Here is a 9,790-nt window from a genome sequence, read left to right as displayed (position 1 = left end):
CACAGAGCACATGCGCAGTGCAGCAGATGGCGTCATCGCTCTGCGACCTTTGTTGTTAGCGCTCGAGCTAACTCCACCTAGCTAACTCACTAGGCTACTGCTAGCAACCACAGGTTGCAGGTTGTGAGAAACCTTCGTTCTAAAGGCAAGTTGGGCAGCTGCAAACCACTGGAGAAGGGGGTATTTCTACGCCTGGAGAGGGTTGGTGTGAAACTACACCAACAGGATAGCAAATCATGTCGGATTTGCCAGAGTCTGACTGAGGTATGTACTTATAACCTAATGTACTAGTGCTGCACGATTAATCTCCACTTCCCCCGTGCACTCCCGCAAATAAGTAATGTTATGCGCAGCCAGTTTATCAGATAATTTCGCCGTAAAATGTGTCCAGGTGATGAGAAGCCCCAGCTTGTACAAGCTGTCCTTTGTATGGTCGCTGCCCGTCCGCTCAGACCCGATTTCGATATAGCGTTTGGTGATCTTTTGATCAACAGACCTCATAACGGGGATATACTGTTACGTGTGTCTACCAACATCACTAAAAGATCATAAATGTAACGCTGTTTTAATCGATGGCTACGTTGCTAGCTACTAGCTAGCCGCAGACCAGCTATGAACCCGTTTGGATGATCGCTGCCCGTCCACTAAAACGCGATTTCGATATAGCTTGAGGTGATATTTTGATCAACAGACCTCATAACGGGGATCTATACTGTTACATGTGTCTACTGTACTGACGTCCTCTCTGTTTATTCTTTCAGGTATTAATTCTAAACCCTTCTCAGTCAGCTGCTGCCAACCTGATGAGGAAACAGGCGTGCTTGTTGGACACTGAATGCAAGAGCCTAGCCAGTCTGCAGACTTCATCCTCCGGTGCTGTTCGCCTCAGGACTTGAAGGCCTAACGTTGTACCATGGACTGTATACATTCTGTGCTAATAATGCTAGCATGCTAACATCCTTTTCACACACACACACTGAATATACCGAAATGCTAGATTTGATCATGGACTTAACGCTAATGTTAATCAAAAACGGCCGCAGTCATAACGGTAAGGTGTGTTTGACCTAATTGAAATATTAACGTTAATGCCCTCACATTTCAGCGTGGTTACAGATAAACCTATTTAACGCTAGCTAGCTACAGTAGATTTTTGGAGGCGTTAATGTGAATGTCATGACCTATAGCGTAGTATTATACTGTATATTATACATAATCCAGATGTAACCTAGCTATAGCTAGACGTTAAGAGGTTAGCGTGAATGCGACTGAGACCTGACATTACTGGCTTGATATCATATTCCAGGTGCAACCTAGCTAGATGAGCTTCACACTGCTGTATGAGTAGGCTACAAATGTATCAAGCCTTGATATCATATTCCAGATCCAACCTAGCTAGCTATATGTTAAGAGGTAGGAATATACCGAAATGCTGTATATTATACATAATCCAGATCATATTCCAGATGCAACCTAGCTAGATGTTAAGCCATTAATAATGACATCAGGCGACAAGCTGAAATGTCAATTCTTATAGCAAATCTAGGTAAATTTCAGACTTTAACGTAGTGTCTTGTCTGAAGTGAATACAAGTGACCTATATTTTTCAATCCTGTCTTTGAATAAAAGTTGTACATTGTGTTATACTTGAAAACCATGTCTTTGATCCCTTATTTGTGTTCACAATTACAACAAATCTGTATGGTTTATCTGTTGGCATTAAACCGTGGTATTTCCTTGGGTGATATTCCATATTTGTCATTAACCTAGCTGTTCACATCTGCATTTTCTACGTGAGATATCACAAGTAGCCTACTTTTATTAAAAAACAAAATAAAATGCAAAGAGAGGTTTCCTTCTCTAACTATTGGTGCGTTCACAAAATATTTACACAATGAGATTTTTTTATAAATAATCATCAATAACGTGGATAATGACATCTGCAGCTGCTGGACGAGAGAGTGAGCCCACCATACCACTGGACTGTAGGCTACAGTATTGCTGTGATGTGTTACATGTTATGTTTTTATAACTGGCTCACTCTGAATGTAGTTAACACTTGCTTTGGAGAATTGTCTGATTGATGACTGCAGAACAAGTTATGAATGTATAACTTTAACTACACTTTTTTTGCTAAATAAACAAGCACAGGTCTAGCATCACATTATTCAGTTTAAGGATCCTTATGTGGAAACATTTTGAGAACCACTGTTTTGAAGTACTATTAATATAGCTGTTTTCATTCTCACATGACAATACAACAGAATAGAGTATCAAACAAAAACATTTTTATTCAGTTCCATTCAAAAAAGTACAATTTGAGTATGAACAGTACAACATGCAGTACAACATGCAGTACAGTATGGAAACAATATGAAGTTCTGTTGGCTGCCATTAACCTCACAAATCAACCATTGCAGCCGGACTGGTCATTTGGTTCAGCATCAACATGGGCTGAGAGATTGAGTAGGCTAAATAAACAATACACATGAGAATTACAGTTAACGTTACAGCATTTAATAACGTTAATTTTCGTGTACCCGATGCCAGGATATTTTGTCACTTTGTTTTCATCAAGTTCTCTGGACTTATATACACAAGCTCACAGCGTCCTAACAGGTTAACGTTATAATCTCAGAAGAGATTGAGTAGGCTAAATAAACCATACACATGAGAATTACCGTTAACGTTACAGCATTTAATAACGTTAATTTTCGTGTAGCCGGTGCCAGCATATTTCGCCACTTTTTCTTCATCAAGGCCTCTGGACTTGCATACACAAGCTTGCAGCGTCCATGTCCTTGTCTTTATCATTCACCCCACCGATCTGCAACGCCTTGATTCCCAGATTAGAAGCCTCGCGTATCTGGTCCTCCATTAGCGCATTTAACGGCGACACAACAATACGTAGCTGTAGCTGTTCATAGCCATAGCTAGTAGCTAACTCGGGAGCTATGCTTTGGAAAGACCAAAAGCTAATGGCTAGCCGCAGCAGCTGTTACACGTCATTGACAAAGACGCACTCTCTGATTGGCCGATCACGGCAGGACTGATGTTGGCAGTCACGCCGTCACTCATTGGCTGCGGGGTGGCTGCGGGTCTGCGCTAGTCTTTCAATCGCCGCGGAAATCGTTGTGAATGGCCCGGAGTCTAGACGCTAGTGACTGGGAACTGAGAGAGCAGGTCACGTGGTGGCTGGGTTTACCTAGGCTACAGTTACACTGCGTTAGCCCCTGTTCACCTGCATGGGAGAAGCTTCACTAACAGGTCATAGCCGATACAGTTATGGTTCACTAACACTGATCATAATTGATTTGAGGCTTTTAACAGGCTACCTTGTAATTAATGATACATTCATTTGTTGATTTGTTCATCATTTGTTCATGATGAGCAAATGTGTAAAGTGACGAGATAGTGGTAGACAGAACAGATGTTTGGAATATAAAGACTGAATGACTTAGAAGTTATTTATAATGTATGATCTAATTACTTATACATTGTTTACTAATGATTTTCTCATCATTTGTTCATGATTAACAATGTGTATAGAGATAATGGTTGGAATATAAAAACTAAGTGACTTACAAAATGATTCGTAATATTGACTAATTACGATTTATTTATGATCATTTCACGATTCACTAAACGTTTATAGATGACACATTTGTATGTTTACATAACACTTATTAATCATCCACAAATGTTTTGTAAATGATTAGTTCATCATTAGTTCATCATTAACTAATAGCATTAGCTTATAAATGATTTATAAATGATTTGCTACTGAACGTTATTATAAAGTGTTACCCATATATTTCATATGGTGCAAAATTAACTTTTTTGTCCACCGGGCTAAATGCCTAGTGAATGTTCAAATGTTACCAGCCACTCAAAAGATTACCATTGTTTGTTTTTGGCTGGTGAGTGAAACAAATCTACCAGCCAATTGCATATTTATGTTTTACCAGCATTTGGCTGGTGATTGGTGCTAATTGTGTGCCCTGCTCTCATAGCATAGCTTAACTGATCGCTTAGCTAGCCAGGTTAAACAAAATAATAATAATCATGTGACACCATTGCTAGCTCAAGTTATTATGTATCTCCCCATAGGCTATACTAAAATAACAACATTAATGTATCTGCTTAATCAGTATCTGCTCCACTGTCTTGCCCCCCCCCCCCAGATCCTATTTTTTCTCTTTCATTTTGACTTTCAGATACAGTAACTTCTTCATTTCCTTTATCAAGAATATGAATCATGCAAGTTTGCAAGTTTGCATGTGAAACTGTCCCAGGCCATCTTACCGGTATATTAGCTGAGCTCAACCAATGCCCACTTTTTTTTTTCTTTTTTACAGTATTTTTTATTTGTTTCAGTTTGCAAATGATTGTAACAGTGACAGTATAATAGATCATTTTGCAAACAAGTATATATACCCACCTTCCTCCCACCCCTCACCCCATTCCCCCATCCCCTCACAAGGCAAAAAACAAAAACAGACAAAAAAGAAAAAGTATACACCTACATATGTCTACTACACACATACCTGCATACGCATACATACATACATACTTACATACTCACTATACATACCCGCAAGCACATGTGTGCATACATACATAGAGAAAAAGAAAAAATATATATAGAAAAAAGGTGTGCATTTCAGACCGGTAGACATCATCATCAACTTTATTTGCAGACACAGGGTCCAGATATAACAACAGACAACAATTCAGAGAACACACAAATACACAGTATATCTATAAAAGGCACCTATACCAAAACTTCCACATATGTGATTGGTATCTGACAGAACTAATACCAGGGTTGGTTAGTAGCATGATATTCGAGTTCTGAGAGACATTTAGACGCCCAATAAATTTGTACATCAAGGTTCTTAAAAGTGCCTGAAAAGTGCTGACACCTGCATGGCAGAACAGTTCACTTGTACTAGTCCACCTGGGTTTTCTCAGCAGAATCCTCATACAGTCATTGTATGCAACCTGAAGTTTGTGGAGGCTAGCTTTTTTATACTTAACCCACAGGGGGGCAGTGTACAAAGGGGTACAGTAGGCCCTAAAGAGACTTATCTTTACCTCCTCATAACAAAAGTGGAATTTCCTAACCAACATGTTAGCCTGGGCATATAACATACGGCGCTGTCTGTACATGTCGTCATCATCAGACATTTGGTCTGTCATAAAATGACCCAGATATTTAGTTTTAACACAGACAGATAAAACATTATCAGACAAATAAAAAGCAGGAAAAGTGAGATCCCTGTCCCCTTTAGTTCTACAGATCATAACCACACTTTTTTTGGCATTGTACTTTACATCGAATTTGACACCATAGATGGAGCAGATATTCAATAGTTGTTGAAACCCAGCACTGCTAGGGGAGACGATGGCCAAATCGTCCGCATACTGTACATAAGGTGGTTGACTAAGGTATTACCAATCATACAACCAGTCCTACAGTGATTTAGCCGGTCAGATAAATCATCCATGTATAGATTGAATAGAGCTGGGGAGAGTAACCCCCCCTGCCTCACCCCATTACCAACACCAAAGGGGGTGGATACTCTATTGCCCCATCTGACCTGCATATTCTGGTTGGCATACCAGTATGCCAGGAGACGGGTTATGCTGCCAGGCACACCTCTTTGACTCAGTTTTAAAAACAGTTTATGGTGATTGTTGGCGCCAAATATTTGAGTTAACATTTATTGAATATTTTGATATTTTTATTTCGTTTACTATGAAATTAACATTAATTAAGAAATTATGCAATATGAAATATGAAGTATTGTTGCTACAGTATGTATTATGAGTTGTGTTCTTGTTGACTACTACTAATTATGATGATTCTGATTGATTGATTATTGTTGATGTTGATTATGGAGATTTATGCATGCCAATTGCTGAAGGGATTGGCTGTGGTGTGGTTTGGCACTTGGCACCCCCGACCCTTGTTAGGCAGGTGACTGCAGCACCTTGTCTATATCAGGATAATCTATTAGGCCGGGCGGGGTTCACCAGGCAGGCAGCTATATAGGTTTAGACCGCTTCTAAGCACTGTCCATTGATTTAAATGTATTATTTTGTTTTGTACTTCATCTACCTACCTTCCCCTGCCGCACCACTGCCAATCACTCCACTCTCTGGTAAGACCAATTTAAGAAAGACATTGGAAATAAATTGGAACTGAATCAAGCAAAAGTTGTCATTGCCATTACTGGAGTGCGCTTTGAGCGCGTCAATCAAGGAGGTTTGCCTGGGAACCGTACTGAGCAAAATGTAATAACCGTATGAAGAAAGGAAAGGATTGCTCTTTTAGTGATTGACCCGGTCAAACGCCTTAGAGGCATCAATAAAACCAATTAGTACAGAAGAATTCTGCCTTCTATAGGTCTCAACAATTTCTTTCAAAGCATCAGTACTATGCTTTGCTTTAAAACCAAACTGATTGTCTGTTGTGGAAATAAAAAGGCTTAAATGATCTAATAAAATCCTTTCCAGTACTTTGGATAACACACTAGCCAGAGCAATCGGCCTGTAATTATCTATGCTTCCTACCTTACCTGCTTTGTCTTTTATGACCGGCACAAGAGTAACAGACAGCATAGACTGAGGCAAGACACCATGGCTCATGAAACCAGTAAAGCAAATGGCAAGCAGAACTGCGACCCTAGGGCTTGCTAGCTTAAGGTGCTCTGCAGTGATGTCATCTAAGCCACTTGCTTTATTGTCAGCCAAATGTGCAATAGCTTGATAGACCTCAACAGTTTTAATAGACACTGCCTCGTCATGGGCAATGTTTCCCACATTAAAGGGATCGCTTATCACACAATTAAAAAGACAAATATTATCAAACTGACTATCGACTTAATCCTTCACCACCTCCTCTTCTTGCAGTAGTATATCAACATACCTATTGTTCTCTAGAAAATAAATAAAAGCTCTCCAGACAACTTATATTTTTTGTAAGACATTACAGTGTAAGTTAACCTTTCCATTGACATATATGAGGACATTTCAATCAGGAGAGGCCAGTTGGTAGGATTAGACAAACTTTATTTAGCAATCGGCATGCATGGCAAATGCTTTGGCGCTTGACTCCATTGGCCAGTGGCGCTGCTCTTGAGGCAGAGGAGGGCGCCTGCATGGGCTAGGAGATCCCCCCCCCGTGGGGGATCGGGAGTCAAGACTCGTTGGTGGTGGACTGGGGAGGTGGGTGGGGCAAAACAACGCTTCGGAGGCCGGCTTCAAGGGAGATGGACTGCCGTGGGCTGCTGCTGCTATGATCGGCCAGAGAGAGAGAGGTGACGTAGAACCCTTGCTATATATATGAGGATTAACTGACGTCATAGCAGACGTCATACTAGGATTTTTGACCACGTTGAGATCGGATTACGCGTGAGTGGCCTTCTGCTTGAACTATGGTCTGGAGACCTCACTTCAATCAGGAGATGCCAGTTGGTAGGATTAGACAAACTTTATTTAGCAATCGGCATGCATGGCAAATGCTTTGGCGCTTGACTCCATTGGCCAGTGGCGCTGCTCTTGAGGCAGAGGAGGGCGCCTGCATGGGCTAGGAGATCCCCCAAAAGGAAGATCTGATTACCGGAAGTAAATTGAGATCTGCAGGCGCCAGTAGTTGATTGTACTTTTCTGGCCTTCGACCTTTTAGCGACTTACAGCTATTTGCGGCTGGCGCTCCCAACTCGGTCGGGCCTTCGATCTTGATACGTTAATGTTTACTTGGTACGTGCTTATCCTGCCTTCGACCTTTTTTGCGACTTAAGGCTATTTGCGGCTGGCGCTCCTAACTCGGTCGGGCACCTCGCGATAGCGCTTCCCAGCTTGGCCTACCTGGCCGCCTTGGCGCTTCGCGATTGTACTTTTCCGGCCTTCAACCTTTTTTAGCGACTTACGTTATTTGCGGCTGGCGCTCCCAACTCGGTCGGGCCTTCGATCTTGGTACATTGATGTTTAGCTTGGCGCTTCCCGGCTTGGCCTACTTGGCTGCCTTGGCGCGACTACCCTGATGTTTAGCTTGGCGCTTCCCGGCTTGGCCTACTTGGCTGCCTTGGCGCGACTACCCTGACTTTCTCCGGCTCTCTCTTTCTCTATCCCTCCCCCAAAAATTGTACTTTTCCGGCCTTCGACCTTTTTTAGCGACTTACAGCTATTTGCGGCTGGCGCTCCCAACTCGGTCGGGCACCTCGCGATAGCGCTTCCCAGCTTGGCCTACCTGGCCGCCTTGGCGCCTCGCGATTGTACTTTTCCGGCCTTCGACCTTTTTAGCGACTTACAGCTATTTGCGGCTGGCGCTCCCAGCTCGGTCGGGCTTACCTGACTTAAGGCGCTTCCCGGCTTGGCTCTTTCTGGCCGCCATGGCGCCTTACCTGACTTAAGGCGCTTCCCGGCTTGGCTCTTTCTGGCCGCCATGGCGCCTTACCTGACTTAAGGCGCTTCCCGGCTTGGCCTTCCTGGCCGCCATGGCGCCTTACCTGACTTAAGGTGCTTCCCGGCTTGGCCTTCCTGGCCGCCATGGCGCCTTACCTGACTTAAGGCGCTTCCCGGCTTGGCCTTCCTGGCCGCCATGGCGCCTTACCTGACTTAAGGTGCTTCCCGGCTTGGCCTTCCTGGCCGCCATGGCGCCTTACCTGACTTGGCGCTTCCCAGCTTGGCCTACTTGGCTGCCTTGGCGCCTCACCATTTTAACTTGGCCTTCTTGGCCCCCTGACTTGGCCTTCTGACTGACCCTGACTTTCTCTGGCTCTCTCTCTTTCCCCCCCCTTTTTGGCCCCCTGACTTGGCCTTCTGACTGACCCTGACTTTCTCTGGCTCTCTCTCTTTCCCCCTACTCTTTGTCTATCTCCTCTTGTTGTGTTAGTGCTTGCAGCGAGGTGGATGAGGGAAGCTGCACCGTTGAGAATCCCTGCCCTCCCAGCGCCCTCCGAAGAGGGACACATGAGTTGGGCGAGGGCACCGACGTGCCTACCCCCGCAGCGGTTAGAGACAATGAGGCGGTCAGCCCCCTCCCGCCCAGTGCCTTCTTCGATTCCGTGGGTAGGTAAGGGCTAAGCCAGATCACCGCTCTGGTTTGCTACTAAGAGGCAGAGCCGGACAACACTCGTGTGATGCAGATCCTCCCAGCACCTTGATGGCTCCGCAGCCATCGCACCCCCTCGCTTCCGTCTAGATCTCTCAGCTGGACTGCATTTTGCCCCTGCATTCCCATAGGCTATCCGTGTTCTTTCGTCTGATTGCCACCTCTGTATTCCCCTCTATTAAGATACAACTTCGATTACCGGGCAAGGCCCGGATTTACTCAGTGAAAGTGTGGTGTTAGGAATATTTGATTGGGTACTGCTTCATCAATTCATGCTAGAGATAAACTCTCTTTCCCCCAAAAATAACCGGGAGATTTACTGCGCCTTACTGGGCGCCGTGCTTTTCGGGGGCCACCACCAACGAGACATTATTTGGCACGGACGTCCGGGACACTGTTCGTTGCCATGCTTGCCGATGAAGGGAGGAGGGTCCTTTGGGCCGCCGGTATGGCCACCCGCTCCGGGCGGATGTGGCTGGAGAATGCTGATGAAGACCGGCGGCCCGTTTGCTGGAGGGAGGCGGAGGACACTCCTTGCACGGCGGCTGAGGTGGCCGCTCCGATCCTGAAGGAGTGGCTGGAGAAGTTCTTCGTCGGGAGGTTGCACTTCTGGAGCGTCCGCTTGAGGTGCAGGACGAACCAGGATCTTGTCATGTGGTGACGAGCGGC

This window comes from Poromitra crassiceps (genome assembly GCF_964638095.1).
Source record: "Poromitra crassiceps genome assembly, chromosome: 7".
In the NCBI taxonomy this organism is placed as follows: Eukaryota; Metazoa; Chordata; class Actinopteri; order Beryciformes; family Melamphaidae; genus Poromitra; species Poromitra crassiceps.
Note: the sequence above shows the minus strand (reverse complement) of the source record.